Consider the following 16,107-nt stretch of genomic DNA (forward strand, 5'->3'; position numbering starts at 1 on the left):
TAAGGAGAGATGAGAGAACCTTCCTCAGTGATCAATGCAAAGAAATAGAGGAAAACTGCAGAATGGGAAAGACTAGAGATCTCTTCAAGAAAATTAGAGATATCAAGGGAAAATTTCATGCAAAGATAGGCTCGATAAAGGACAGAAATTGTATGGACCTAACAGAAGCAGAAGATATTAAGAAGAGGTGGCAAGAATACATAGAACTGTACAAAAAAAGATGTTCACGACCCAGATAATCACCATGGTGTGATCACTCACCTAGGGCCAGATATCCTGGAATGTGAAGTCAAGTGGGCCTTAGAAACATCACTACGAACAAAGCTAGTGGAGGTGATGGAATTCCAGTTGAGCTGTTTCAAATCCTGAAAGATGATGCTGTCAAAGTGCTGCACTCAATATGCCAGCAAATTTGGAAAACTCAGCAGTAGCCACAGGACTGGAAAGGTCAGTTTTCATTGCAATCCCAAAGAAAGGCAATGCCAAAGAATGTTCAAACTACCACACAATTGCATTCATCTCACACACTAGCAAAGTAATGCTCAAAGTTCTCCAAGCCAGGCTTCAACAGTACATGAACCATGAACTTTCAGATGTTCAAGCTGGATTTAGAAAAGGCAGAAGAACCAGAGATCAAATTGCCAACATCTGTTGGGTCATAGAAAAAGCACAAGAGTTCCAGAAAAACATCTGCTTTACTGACCACACCAAAGCTTTTGACTGTGTGGATCACAACAAACTATAGAAAATTATTAAAGAGATGGGAATACTAGACTACCTGACCTGCCTCCTGAGAAATCTGCATGCAGGTCAAGAAGCAACAGTTAGAACTGGACATGGAACAACAGACTGGCTCCAAATAGGAAAAGGAGTACGTCAAGGCTGTATATTGTCACCCTGCTTATTTAACTTATATGCAGAGTACATCATGCAAAATGCTGGGCTGGATGAAGCACAAGCTGGAATCAAGATTGTTGGGAGAAATATCAATGGCCTCAGATATGCAGATGATACCACCCTCATGGCAGAAAGTGAAGAACTAAAGAGCCTCTTGATGGAAGTGAAAGAGCGAAAAAGTTGGCTTAAAGCTCAACATTCAGAAAATTAAGATCATGGCATCAGGTCCCATCATTTTCATGGCTAATCGATGGGGAAAGAAAGAATGGAAACAGTGACAGATTTTTGGGGTGGGGGGGGCTCCAAAATCACTGTAGATGGTGATTACAGCCATGAAATTAAAAGACGCTTGCTCCTTGGAAGAAGAAGCAACCTAGACAGCCTAGACAGCATGACCAACCTAGACAGCATATTAAAAAGCAGAGACATTACTTTGCCAACAAAGTCCGGCTAGTCAAAGCTATGTTTTTTCCAGTAATCATGTATGGATGTGAGAGTTGGACAGTAAAGAAAGCTGAGCGCCAAAAAATTGATGCTTTAGAACTGTGGTGTTGGAGAAGACTCTTGAGAGTCCCTTGGATTGCAAGGAGATCCAATCAGTCCTCCTAAAAATAATCAGTCCTGCATATTCATTGGAAGGACGGATGTTGAAGCTGAAACTCCAATCCTTTGGCCACCTGATGTGAAGAACTGACTCATTTGAAAAGATCCTGATGTTGGGAATGATTGAAGGTGGGAGAAGAGGATGACAGAAGATGAGATGGTTGGATGGCATTACCAACTCGATGGACATGAGTTTGAGTAAGCTCTGGGAGTTGGTAGTGGACAGGGAAGCCCGGCACGCTGCGGTTCATGGGGTTGCAAAGAGTCGGACGCGACTGAGAGATTGAACTGAACTGTACCCTCTCTTGGGAAGAATATGTAAGAAACTGGTAACTATGATTGCCTTTAAACATAATCTTAGCTGAAAGGCTAAGAATCAATCATGACTGCAATTAAAGAGGGAAACTAGGTAAGATGAATAAAAAGGAGACTGATTTTTGAACCTTTTGAATTTTGTTCCATCCATGTGAATGCACCATTTAAAAATAAACTTAAACACTAAAGGGGAACAAAAGAATCTGAATCATTTTACCAAGATGTTTAAAAATGGAGGGATAAGGCAGCAAACAAAGGTACTGAAATGTATTGGACGTCACCACCAAAGATACAAGTGTATACTTGAAACAAAACAAAAATGAAATGTCTTCCTGTTGCCTTTTTTACTTCAGAGACTATTTGACAAGCCTGTTGCATGACACTTTATTTCCTTGATTTTATAGAACTGTTCTACTGGCTCTTAGCAATAATAGTCCATGGAGACGTCTGAATATTATATTAGAATATAGTCTGGAGCTGGACGAAATTATTTTTCCCTTTTTACATTATTTTTTCAACCTGTCTGTCCAAAGGATTTTCTTTGAAGGCAAATAAATTTATCACAACATAACTTGTTATAGATGTTCCACATTCATTTTTTCTATGACCCTGTTAGGATACGCTAAACTATTATGATAGATCACTAATGAAATGGTCCTAACAAAATAGAAGTTCATTTCTTCCTAAGGTAACAGAATACAAGTATTCCAGGTTTCAGGACAATTTTTTCCCAGTAGTCATGTATGGATGTGAGAGGTGGACTATGAAGAAAGCTGAGCGCCGAAGAACTGATGCTTTTGAACTGTGGTGTTGGAGAAGACTCTTGAGAGTCCCTTGGACTGCAAGGAGATCCAACCAGTCCATCCTAAAGGAGATCAGTCCTGAGTGTTCATTGGAAGGACTGATGTTGAAGCTGAAACTTCCATACTTTGGCCACCTGATGCGAAGAGCTGACTCATTTAAAAAGACCCTGATGTTGGGAAAGATTAAGGGCAAGAGGAGAAGGGGACAACAGAGGATGAGATGGTTGGATGGCATCACTGACTCGATGGATGTGAGTTTGAATAAGCTCTGGGAGTTGGTGATGGACAGGGAAGCCTGGCATGCTGCGGTTCACGGAGTCGCAAAGAGTCAGACACGACTAAGCAACTGAACTGAAGTTCTTCACACGGTGATTCAGAGACTTGAGCCATATGCCCAGCTCTTTAGAAAAGCAGGAGAACCGATTTTGCCAATGATATGATTTATTTCTTCAGTCAGTTGGTACATGTCTTTTATTTCTGGAATATTCTTTAGAATTACATCTTAAATATTTCTTAATGTTTACTTAAATGATATCTAAACATCTTATTTAGTGTTTAGACTGAAAGACACTAGTCATGCATAAATATAGTTTTCTTTCTTTGTCTTTGTCTGATCCTGTTAAAACATATTTTTTTCATTTTGTTCTTTTTTTTTTCAATCCTGTCCTCTGTGTACCTACCTCACTGTGTTTCCAGAAATGCTTATTTTCCTTTGTGCTGCTTCTGGTGTCATGCTTACACCTGAAATTTTGAAGTGGTTATTTTAAAATATTGCTTATATACTCCATATTGTACAATATATCCTTGTAGTGACAACTGAAATTTTTGTTTTCCTTTCATTTCTCCTAGGGCCCTACCGTCTCGTGTTTCATCAATGTGGAGAAAAATATATCTTCATGTTTTTATCTTATCTTCCCTGAATGCTCATATTTCTGCTTTGTGCTCTTATTTTATCCCAGTGAATTTTATTGAGATAAAATTTTAAAACTTATCTCATGGCAGTTTGCTTGGTCTCAAATTTTTCCTGCTCCGTGGTAAAAATTCTTCATCTGCCATTTGTTTTGCCTGGTTTTTTCCACCTCATTCTTTCTCATATCTTTTCATAGTTCCTGGGGTAGCTTTCTTTAAAAAATTCATTTACTAAATTTTAAATAAGATAAGTATTCCCCAGTCTATTTACTGGAGTTTTGTGTGAAAGAGGCCAGACTTATTCAAGATCAGTAGAAACTGTCCTCATAATGCAGGGTACGCATGTGAGTCAGTTCCTTTAGGTTTTGCTTCTCCACAGCCTACTTGAGGTCAGTAACAAAGGGATGTCACAATACATCTTTCTCATTTACTCTCCTCCCTCAGCAACAGACTGCTTCCTGAAAAATATGATTAGTCCTGAAAAATATGATTAGCAAGAAATCAGCTATTTCTAGCTCAAATCTACTTCCTCAGCTTTTTCTTGGTACCAAACTGAGTCTGAAGAGGTTCTCCCCGCCAGGACCTCATTTCGCTGTCGCAAATGAGCGCTTATTGATTTTCAGCTTAAGCTATGCACATTAGAGTGACGGATTCTGCTGCCTTTTTTCACATCTTCAGCTCTGGGTTCCATGCTTCTCTGTATCTCTGTTTGACCCTTGCCACTTTCGGCAATCCTTCTTCCTATTTTAGTTTCAGACACCATCTCATTTCATTAGCTATGGGGCGGGCATTACTGTTTCTCACTTTCCTGTTATAATTTTCCTGTTATGTATAGGTGTTTTCTAAAAGAAGAGGCAGAAAAACCCAACTTTTTTCATATTAATACTCAAGACACCTTTAGAAAATAATTTTGCATTAATTCTGCTTGGTATTTAATAAGCCCGTTCAGTGCAAGCCTCTCTTGAGTTCTGGGATCTGTTCTTTTCTTATTCCTTTGATACTTTCCTCTCGTTTATTCTCACAGTTCTATACCTACAATTTTAGTTGTATCTACCCTCCATGTCTGTTAATGTTACTTTTCTTTCTTTCTTCTTCCTTTCTTTTTTCCTCCCTATTTCTTCATCTCTTTCTGTCTTTGGGGACATATCATATTCAAAGAATCTTTCAACTCAATTTTCTAACTCTTCAATTGCATACTCAAACCAACTTTTAGGTCTAGCAATTATATTTTAAAATTTCCATAAATTCTGATTGTGTTTCCTGGGAAGTATCTCTTTTTTTTTTAATGTAATATACTTTCAAGTAACTCTGAAGATATTAACTATTTCTAATCTATTTCCATTAACTCTGTTTTTTAGCATGAGCTAGTTCTGTATGTTGATATTAACTATTTCTAATCTATTTCCATTAACTCTGTGTTTTTAGCATGAGCTAGTTCTGTATGTTGATATTAACTATTTCTAATCTATTTCCATTAACTCTGTGTTTTTAGCATGAGCTAGTTCTGTATGTTGAATTTGGTGCTCTCTTTCATGTTGTTGATTCCTCTCAAATGTTTATTGGTCTTAGCTGCTTGTTCCTATTTGTAGGTGCAAGTCTAGACTAAATTTTATCCGTGGTTGGAATGCATCTCCTCACTTCAAATGAAAACTCCTGTTTACCTGGCAGTGAATGCAAGTTTTCATTAGAGAAATCTGCCTCATGGGGTTGTGGAAGGACAGGGTGACTATGAAGGTAAACTTCTCTTTTTAGTTTTGGTTCCCTGACCCTCTGGGCAATGTCCTTTTCCTCCAATCTTAGCTTACTCTGGAGCAGTGGTATGCCAGTAAATATTTAACAACTAGCTCTAGGGTGGAGGGAAGGAAGCCTTGATTTGCAGCGTTTGCTGATTTTCATGGTATAAATTCTCCTACTCTGGCCAGTTTCAAGCTGGCAACATAACAGTACTGAATGGGAATTGGGAAGAGATGAGCACAGACTCCCAAGAGCCTGTCTTCAGAACACCACTACTCTGCTGTGATAAATAACTACTTCAGAAAACTGTACCTGTGACTCTCATCTGAGCCCATACAATTAGACCCAGCTGCTGTGGGAGCAACTCCAGGAGCTGATGAGTTGGTAGAATTTAGGGGAATGGGCTTTCCAGGCAGTGCATTGGTAAAGAATCCATCAGCCAGGGCATGAGACACAAGAGACACGGGTTTAATCCTCGGGTTGGGAAGATTCCCTGGGGTAGGAAAGGCAACCCACTCCAGTCATCTTGCCTGGAAAATTCCACGGACAGAGGGGCATTAAGGACTACAGGCCATGGGACCACAGAGAACTGGACGTGACCGAGCAACTGAGCAGAAGCAGAAGCAGAGCCAGGGTATGGCTCGGTTGTTTTTCGCTTTTGTTAACTGCTCGAGTGCCCTGGTCCATGTAAGGGCTTTAGTTTCTTCTGCTCTGCCAGATTTTTCTGTCAATCAGTCTCATTTCTTTTTGAAAATCTCTTACTGTATTGGTCTGCTGGAAGCACCCTTTCTGGTTTTCCTGTACTGCTGTGAATTTATTTTTCTATTTCTTGGCCATATGAATGAGAACAAAGGAGAGGCAAAGCAGAAGTCCTTCTATCTGATGCCTTAACTTTTCGTTAGAAGTCACTCCCATGTATATCTCGGAGGCTGATGCTATGACCAGTGGTTTTCCTGCAAGCTCACTCTCCCGAAAGATGGCTGACTAACCAGGCCATCTAAACTAAACAGAAGTTTCTGGGGGCAATTTGGCTTACTGATTGAAGCTGTCTGCCTTTCCACTGGGCTCCAATTGGGGAAAACTCTGCTCTGTTCATGGAGACCACCCTTAATGGCCAGACAGGAGTGACCCAGGGGGTGCTCTGTCTCTGAGGTGGAGAATAGCTAGTGGCCTGGGGTCAAAGGTGTCTTCCACCCTCAGGTGGCCAGAAGCAGAAGGATGCAGGTTAAATGACCAGGCTGCCCAAATTTGTTCAGAGGTGCTCAGCTCTAGATCCCTCTTTTTATTTATTCATTGGCTGTGCTGAGTCTTTGTTGTGATGGGCGGGCTCAGTAGTTAAAGCGTGAAGACTTAGTTGCCCTGTGGTATGTGGGATCTTAGTTCCCTGAGCAGTGATCGAACCCACATCCCCTGCATTGGAAGGTAAATTCTTAACCACTGGACTTCCAGTGAAACCCCAGCCCTAGATCTCTTTCATGTGACTCCTTGGGTGATGGCACTTGGACCCCAACACTTGGAAAGCCTTCTCTGGCCAGAAGCAACTTTTACTTCACCTTGGAAATATGGGAAGGTGGGCACAGAGCTGAGTCCCTGGGGTGTAGGCTAGCTATGTGTCAAGTACTGTATGAGGCCTCTACATGAATTAATTCCTTTAACCTTAATGACAGTCTTCTAAAATATGTATTATTATTATCCTCAGTTTACAGATGAAGAAACCAAGACGCAGAGAGGTCACATGGTCAGTAAGTGGTGGAGGAAAGATTTAAATCCAAGAAGTCTTATGACAGTTGTCATGAGTCAGCAGAGGCGGTGGCTGCCAGGTAGGTGTGTAGATAGGTATGCAGTGACTTCCTCTCTAATGGAAAATTCCCAAAGCTTTGTGAAACAGTCAGGTCCTTCCCAGGCAGGCAGGGTCATCTGTAGGTTCAATAAACTATGTCACAAGTCACATCAAAGAATCAAGTTTACAGCAAACTTATGTCCTTGTGGTTGAATGCATTTCTCAAAAATGGGCAAAATAACACTTTTCACCCCACATGTTCTTCTAATAATGTGACTCTGACACCCTTCTCTGTGAGAGGTGGTGTCTGTTTCCTCCACTTGAATCTATGAAAGATTGTGACTACAATGAAAATAATATATGACTTTTGAGGTGAGGTCATAAAAAGCTGTACCACGTCTATCTGGTTCTCTTGGGACACTTGATCTTGACCCCCAATCACCATGCTGTGAAGAAGCCTGTGGGCCACGTGAGAGATCCAGATAGCCAGGAATGAGGCCCAAAGAATACATTCCCATTTGGCTTCCAGCCACCAGCTAGAACCAACTCCCCAACCATCTTGGAGGACACATCTTGGAGGTGGGTCCTCCCATTTCCAGGAAGCCACCCCAGCCAATGAAATGCAGAGGAGAGATGGCAGTTCCCTTCTAAACCCTGCCCTAATTGCAGAGTCACATGCAAAGCATTGTTATTGTTTTAAGCCAATGAGTGTTGAAGAGGTTGGTTGGTTATGCAGTAATAGATATTACTACATGTCTGAATAGTACTTGCTTGTCTCCATAAAATCCAAAGCTTCAGTCTCATAGATGGGACTTACCCTGAAGGCTCTGGTGGTGATCACATTTCCCCCACAACTTCTGCCAGCCACACTGTTGAGTTGTTTCAGGGGAGGGAGAATACATAGAGTATGTTTATAACCTTCCCCCGATTTCATTTTTTACTTTAACATTTTTAATCTATTTAGAATATATTTTAGTTTAAGGCATGATACAGGGATCTAACAATTTTTTTAAGTTATAACACAACTGTTTATTATATTTTCCATCATTTCATTATTGATTTAAAACAGCACTTTTAATCATGATTTGGGACCCTAAAGTCAATATTATCAAGGCAAAGGTGGGCAAGAAATAAACCTGCTGGAAAGAAGGGGATAGCAAGGAACCTTGTGGATTTTGACCTATACACTTAATGCAGAGGCCAAATGTCTGCTAAAAATTCATAACCACAAGCTAGCACCTACATGACTTCGTAGCCTGAATTCACACTATCTTAAAAAAAAAAAAAAACTGAAGCAGAGAACTTACTTCAGTGTCCCTGGGTTATTTATACGTCAAATAAGTAGCACAGGCAAACTAAACTCCTCGCTGGAGGACGATAATTTCAGTCCATGTCAACCCATGCCTCAAGAATTTCTACAAATGAAACTCCAAGGAATCTGAAAGCTAATTTAAAAATCACAAAATACAAGGAACCAGGTACCACAAGTGAAAGAGATACCAGAGGTATCAGAATCAGACACACAACAAATTCAATAATGAAATGACCAGACACAGGGTATGAATAACTAAAGAGATTGAATAAATCTCTTTAAATAAATAAAGAATAAAAAGAGAGATGGAAAATAATGAGCAAGGAATTAGAGACTATACAAAATGAGCAAATCTGAAAAACAGCATCTAGTTAATTTTAGTAAAATAATTAAAACTTAAAACAGTGGAGAAATTAATGGCAGATCAGTCAGAACTAAAGAAGAATTAGTGACTTGGAAGGTAGTGAGAAAGAAAAGAGTCTCTGAGGACAGTTAGGAAGAAATTTTTAAAAAATAGCTAAAGGACAAAAGATAAAAGTGAATTCTAACAAACATTTATGGTTCCAGAAGTAGATAAGAGATTAGATTAGTAGATAAGAAAAGAGAAGATTTACAAAAAGATTAATTGTTTGAAAAGAGAATCATAAACATTACTATTTTTAAAAAATACTTTTATTTATTTATTATTTTTTGGGGTGCTGCGTCTTTGCTGCTGTGTCGGCTTTCCTCTAGTTGTGGAGAGCGGGGGCTACTCTTCACTGTGAGGCATGCGCTTCTCCTGGTGGTGGCTTCTCTTGCTGTGGAGCAGGGGCCCTTGGGCACATGGGCTTCAGTAAAGTAATTTCATGGGCACATGGGCTCAGTAGTTGGGACTCCCCGGTTCTAGGGGCTTCCCAGGTGGCGCTAGTAGTAAAGAACCTGCCTGTCAGTGCAGGAGACATAGGAGACCTGGGTTTGATCCCTGGATTGGGAAGATCCCCTGGAGGAGGTAACGGCAACCCACTCCAGTATTCTTGCCTGGAGAATTCCATGGACAGAGGAGCCTGGCGGGCTACGGCCCATGGGGCTGCAAAGAGTCGGACACGACTGAAGTGACTTAACGCACATACCCAGGTTCTAGAGCACGGGCTTCACAGTTGGGGCACATGGGCTCCATGGCAAGTGGGATCTTCATGGACCAGGGATCAAAGCCACGGTTCCTGCATCGGCAAGATTTTTTTACCACTGAGCCACCAGAGAACCCCCTAAAAAGTATCAATAGGCATAAATCTTCAAACTTAGCAAGTCCATGGTATCTCAAGTAAGATAAAAATATTTCCGCATCCAGATGCATCATGGTGAAATACATACCAAAGACTTAAAAAAAAATTTTTTTAAACAAACATACAAACAAAAAAAAAGCAGCCAAGATGTACACTGAGTTTCCAATAGCAACAATATAAGGCTCAAGAGAGGGATATAATATCGTCCATGTGCTGAGTGAAAATAAATGTCAACCTAGAATTATCTACCCAGCCAAAATGCTCTCAAGAAAGGAAGCAAAATTAGGGAAATTTTTTTCAGACAAGTAAAAATATATTTTACTTCAATAGACCCTTTCCAAAGGAAATTCTAAAGTCTATACTCATATAATGGAGAAGGAAATGGCAATCCACTCCAGTGTTCTTGCCTGGAGAATCCCAGGAACAGGGGAGCCTGGTGGGTCTATGGGGTCGCACAGAGTCGGACACGACTGAAGTGTCTTAGCATACTCATATAAAGCAGAAATAGATGTTTTTCTGGAACTCTCTTGCTTTTTCGATGATCCAGCGGATGTTGGCAATTTGGTCTTTCGTCCCTCTGCCTTTTTTAAAACCAGCTTGAATACCTGGACGTTCATGGTTCACATATTGCTGAAGCCTGGCTTGGAGAATTTTGAGCATTACTTTACTAGCGTGTGAGATGAGTGCAATTGTGTGGTAGTTGGAGCATTCTTTGGCATTGCCTTTCTTTGGAATTGGAATGAAAACTGACCTTTTCCAGTCCTGTGGCCACTGCTGAGTTCTCCAGACTTGCTGGCATATTGAGTGCAGCACTTTCACAGCATCATCCTTCAGGATTTGAAATAGCTCAACTGGAATTCCATCATGTCCACTAGCTTTGTTTGCAGTGATGCTTCCTAAGGCCCACTTGACTTCACACTCCAGGATGTCTGGCTCTAGGTGAGTGATCACATCATTGTGATTATCTGGGTCATGAAGATCTATTTTGTACAGTTCTTCTGTGTATTCTTGCCACCTCTTCTTAATATCTTCTGCTTCTGTTAGGTCCAGACCATTTCTGTCCTTTATTGAGCCCATCTTTGCATTAAATGTTCCCTTGGTATCTCTAATTTTCTTGAAGAGCTCTCTAGTCTTTCCCATTCTATTGTTTTCCTCTATTTCTTTGCATTTATCACTGAGGAAGGCTTTCTTATCTCGCCTTGTTATTCTTTGGAACTCTGCGTTCAAATGGATATATCTTTCCTTTTCTCCTTTGCTTTTCACTTCTCTTCTTTTCACAGCTATTTGTAAGGCCTCCTCAGACAGCCATTTTGCTTTTTTGCATTTCTTTTTCTTGGAGATGGTCTTACTCCCTGTCTCCTGTACAATGTCATGAACCTCTGTCCATAGTTCCTCAGGCACTCTGTCTATCAGATATAATCTATTTCTCACTTCCACTGTATAGTCATAAGGGATTTGATTTAGGTCATACCTGAATGGTCTAGTGGTTTTCTCCACTTTCTTCAATTTAAGTCTGAATTTGGCAATAAGGAGTACATGATCTGAGCCACAGTCTGCTCCTGGTCTTGTTTTTGCTGACTGTATAGAGCTTCTCCATCTCTGGCTGCAAAGGATATACAGGTCAGGAAGCAACAGTTAGAACTGGACATGGAACAACAGACTGGTTCCAAATAGCAAAAGGAGTACGTCAAGGCTATATATTGTCACCCTGATTATTTAACTTGTATGCAGAGTACATCATGAGAAACACTGGGCTGCATGAAGCACAAACTGGAATCAAAATTGCTGGGAGAAATATCAATAACCTCAGATATGCAGATGATACCACCCTTATGGCAGAAAGTGAGGTGAGGTGAAGTCGCTCAGTCGTGTCTGACTCTTTGCGACCCCATGGACTGTAGCCTTCCAGCCTTCTCCGTCCATGGGATTCTCCAGGCAAGAATACTGGAGTGGGTTACCATTTCCTTCTCCAGGGGATCTTCCCGACCCAGGGATCGAACCCGGGTCTCCCACATCGGAGGCAGATGCTTTAACCTCTGAGCCAAGTGAAGAAGAAGTAAAGAGCCTCTTGATGAAAGTGAAAGAAGAGAGTGAAAAAGTTGGTTTAAAGCTCAACATTCAGAAAACTAAGATCATGGCATCTGGTCCCATCACTTCATGGCAAATAGATGGGGAAACAGTGAAAACCTTGGCTGACTTTATTTTTCTGGGCTCCAAAATCACTGCAGATGGTGATTGCAGCCATGAAATTAAAAGACGCTTGCTCCTTGGAAGGGAAGTTATGACCAACCTAGGAAATGGCAACCCACTCCAGTACTCTTGCCTAGAAAATTCCATGGATGGAGGAGCCTGGTGGGCTACAGTCCATGGGGTCACAAAGAGTTGGACATTACTGAGTGACTTCATGACTTCACGAGACAGCATATTAAAAAGCAGAGATATTACTTTGCCAACAAAGTCAAGGCTATGGTTTTTCCAGTGGTCATGTATGGATGTGAGAGTTGGACAGTAAAGAAAGCTGAGCCCCGAAGAGTTGATGCTTTTGAACTGTGGTGTTGGAGAAGATTCTTGAGAGTCCCTTGGACTGCAAGGAGATCCAACCAGTCCATCTTAAATTCAGTCCTGGGTGTTCATTGGAAGGACTGATGTTGAAGCTGAAACTCCAGTACTTTGGCCACCTGATGCAGAGAGCTGACTCATTTGAAAACACCCTTATGCTCGGAAAAATAGAGGGCAGGAAGAGAAAGGGACGACAGAGGAAGAGATGGTTGGATGGCATCACCAGCACAATGGACATTGGTTTGGATGGGCTCTGGGAGTTGGTGATGGATGGGGAGGCCTGGCATGCTGCGGTTCATGGGGTTGCAAAGAGTCAGACACAGCTGAGCGACTGAACTGAACTGATACTCATATAATGAATTTAGACAAAAATATGACATACAAATTGAAATGATAAAGGAAGATTACAAAAGGATAATATAATATATAGACAAATCTTAAAAAAGTCAAATATATAAAATAAATATAATGTATACTTTATGGAGAAAAAAGAAGAGAACTAAAATACTATTCAGTAATGGCACATAAGTGGGAGAGAGTAGTAATCAGAGTTAAAGCATTCTAGGGTCTAGGGAATGTTCCAAATGGAGGGAAAGGATACTGATTAACTTAAATATCATTGAATGATATGTTAGGTATGCAGGTAAAATAGGTGAAGTTACCATAAAATACTAAAATTAAAGGATTGTTGTTATTATTTGGTTGCTAAGTTCTTTCTGACCCTTTCTGATCCCATGGACTGTAGCCCTCCAGGTACCTCCATCCATGGGATTTCCCAGGCAAGAATACTAGAGTGGGTTGCCATTTCCTTCTCCAGGGGATCTTTCTGACCCAGGGATTGAACCCGCATCTCCTTCATTGGCAGGCAGTTTCTTTACCACTGAGCCACCTGGAAAGCCAAAATTGAAGGATATAACTTTCAGATAACAGAGAAAAATGGATTAAAGAAAGAGGAAAAAGTTAAAAAAAAAAAAAAGAGGTCAAGGAAAAAGAAAAGAAAGAGAACACTGTGGGACAGATAGAAAGTAGAGATGAACCCATACATAACTCTTCTGAGTCAGACTGGATTTTAAAGGCAAATTGCACTAGGGGGACTTCCCGGGCGGTCCAGTGGTGTAGAATCTGCCTTCCAGTGCAGGGAACACAAGATCAGTCCCTGTCCTGGGAACTAAGATCCCGCACGCTTCAGGGGCAGCTAAGCCCACACACGGCAATGAAGAACCCTAGTGCCTCAACTAAGACCCAGCACAGTAAAAAATTCAAAAAGTTAAAAAAACAAAAGGAAATCCAATTATACTTTCCAATAGTAATTTTTACATGACGCACATAAAAATAAGGAAAGCCAGGAAAAAAATTATAGAAAATACACATCAGGCAATATAAACCAAAATAAAGCTATTATAATTAACAGATTTATTTCAAATTACTTAATAACTTATTGCAGTGATGAAAATCCGATTCCCCTGAGATGCAATCACCACTCATACTTTATATATCTAACAACTCATCTTCAAAGTATATAAATCAAATTTTGACAGAGCTACAAAGGGAAATAGGAAAATTCACAGTCCATAATAAGAGGTTTTAATATACTTCTCTGAGAAATTTTAGATCAAGTAGTAGGCTCTGTGGATCCATGAACTCACCTGGAGTTACTTTCCAACCCTCTGCGTTGGATTAAACATATTTGAGAGGAGTTAAAGAAGATCCAGTTGGCTTCCCAGGTGGCACAGCGGTATAGAGCCCACCTGCAATGTGGGAGACACAAGTGTCTCTGGTTCCGTCCCTGGGTTGGGAAGATCCCCTGGAGAAGGAAATGGCAACCCATTCCAGTGTTCTTGCATGGGAAATTCCATGCACAGAGGAACCTGGCAGGTTACAGTCCACAGGATCGCAAAGAGCTGGGCATCACTGAGCATACACATACAAGAGAAGAATGCAAAGAAGATCCAGCTGCTTGTCTGAGTGCCAAGATTGCTGCTTCCTGCTCTACTTTGCAACAGTTCTGCCCCCTGATGATTATCAGGGCCAATCACCCCTACCAGTAAAATAAGTCTTTTTTTAACCTGTGGGCTTACTGGCATAAAAAGCCTAACATGACTCAGTAGCAATAGCAGCTTTTAAGTTTAGTGAGATTGCTCCCCTGGACCCTGTAGAAGCATCTCCCTCTGGGAAACAAGGTCTCTTGATCGTAGTCAAGAGCCTAAGACTGTGGGAGCAGGAAGCACAATTCCCAAGTGTGTCGCTGGGCATGACAGTGTTGGGGGCTGCCTCCCTGGGCTGTGTTGTGGCACCCATTTTAGCAAATGCTGAATGGGGCATCGCCCATCAGCCAAGGGCAATGGTCAGGAGAAAAAGGCACCTGTGGGTTTTTCTCAGCCTACGTTTCATCAGCTGGGGCTTTGCTAACTGGCTTTGCAAAGAGCATCCTGGTGGGCACCAACAGAGGCTGCTATATTCACCTACTGCTCAGGAGAGCTTTAGGAAAGAAGGGTTAATTCACCTCACCCACTTAAGTACTCCAACATGCTGGCTGGCTAAGAGTAAGAGGACATGGAATGAATAGTGGAGGAAGGATGTTATACATATCAACTAGTGCTCTAACTAGTTGAAGGAGAAGAAAAAAGGTCGATAGCCCCCATCTCCGGTCTCTTGCTTGACCTCTTATGATCATATTGTGCATAGTTACAAATCTTCCTTCCCTCCATTCCCTTTCTGCTGCTAATTAATACAAATCAGTTGTAGATAATTTAAAATTTTAGTTCCTAAGATAGTGGGTTGGCCAAAACGTTTGTTTGGGTTTTTCTATACAATCTTATTGGCCAAGGCAATATAAGCTATCAAAAGTTCAGGTGATAGCAGAAAGTTTAAAAAAATTTGTTTGGAAATTCAATTAGGTGTTTTGTTTGCTCTAATTCTTTGAGCTCATCTCTGAAGCAAGTAAATGCTTTCTGAGGATCTAAAGCCTATGGTTGGGGAAGGTTAGGAGGTGAGGAAGAGAGAAGAAAAGAAATGGCAAGCCACTCCAGTATTCCTGCCTGGGAAATCCCGGACTGGCAGGCTATAGTCTACAGGGTGGCAAAGAGTCAGACACCACTGAGCAGCTAAACCAAAATGCTTAATATTATCAAATTTTCATCTGACACATAGAGTCAAAATTTATTAAAATGCATTTTTCATATTGATATGAAAGAATAAATAAACAATGGGAAAGAAAAACCTCTTCCTTAGAATGTCAACTAAAATAGCATAATAGAAATATGGCATAATAGAATATAGCATAATAGAAAAATAGCATAATAGAAAAATAGCATAATAAGAATGAAAAATCAATATAATAATAATTGATTCAGGCAAGAATAATCAATACATGGTAAAACTAGTGGGTGAAAGTTTAACGAGAAACAGGATTTGCATAATCTCGAAGTATAAGCCCACAATATACTTTTAATTGCCAATGGGGAAAATAGTAACTTTAGATTTGAGAAATGTGGTAGACAGGACCGTAAGAGATCAAGGTTGACATCTCTCATAACAGTACAGATTGGCATAATATGTCTCTTAACATTACAGTGCTTTTGCCCAAAATTCATATTTCTGAATCTAACAGAAAGAAAATAATATGAACCTAAATGGAGGGACATGACATGGAAAATTTGGTTTATCATCTTCAAAAATGTCAGCGTTATGAAAGACAGTGGCTGGGGGGAATCTTACCAGGTTGAAAAAGCTAAAGCAATGACACCTGAATATGATGAATAATAAGGGAATGTTATTTTGTTATTAGTGATGTTATCAGGATAAACTAGTAAAATTTGAATAATGCAAATTAGATCCAAATTTTGATCATTTTTCTGCGGTCATATAAGGGAATATTTTAGGACAACACACTAAAGAGGCATCTTCAGCTTATATTCAAATAGTGTAGGGGGA

Source organism: Budorcas taxicolor, chromosome 20 (assembly GCF_023091745.1).
Source record: "Budorcas taxicolor isolate Tak-1 chromosome 20, Takin1.1, whole genome shotgun sequence".
Lineage (NCBI taxonomy): Eukaryota > Metazoa > Chordata > Mammalia > Artiodactyla > Bovidae > Budorcas > Budorcas taxicolor.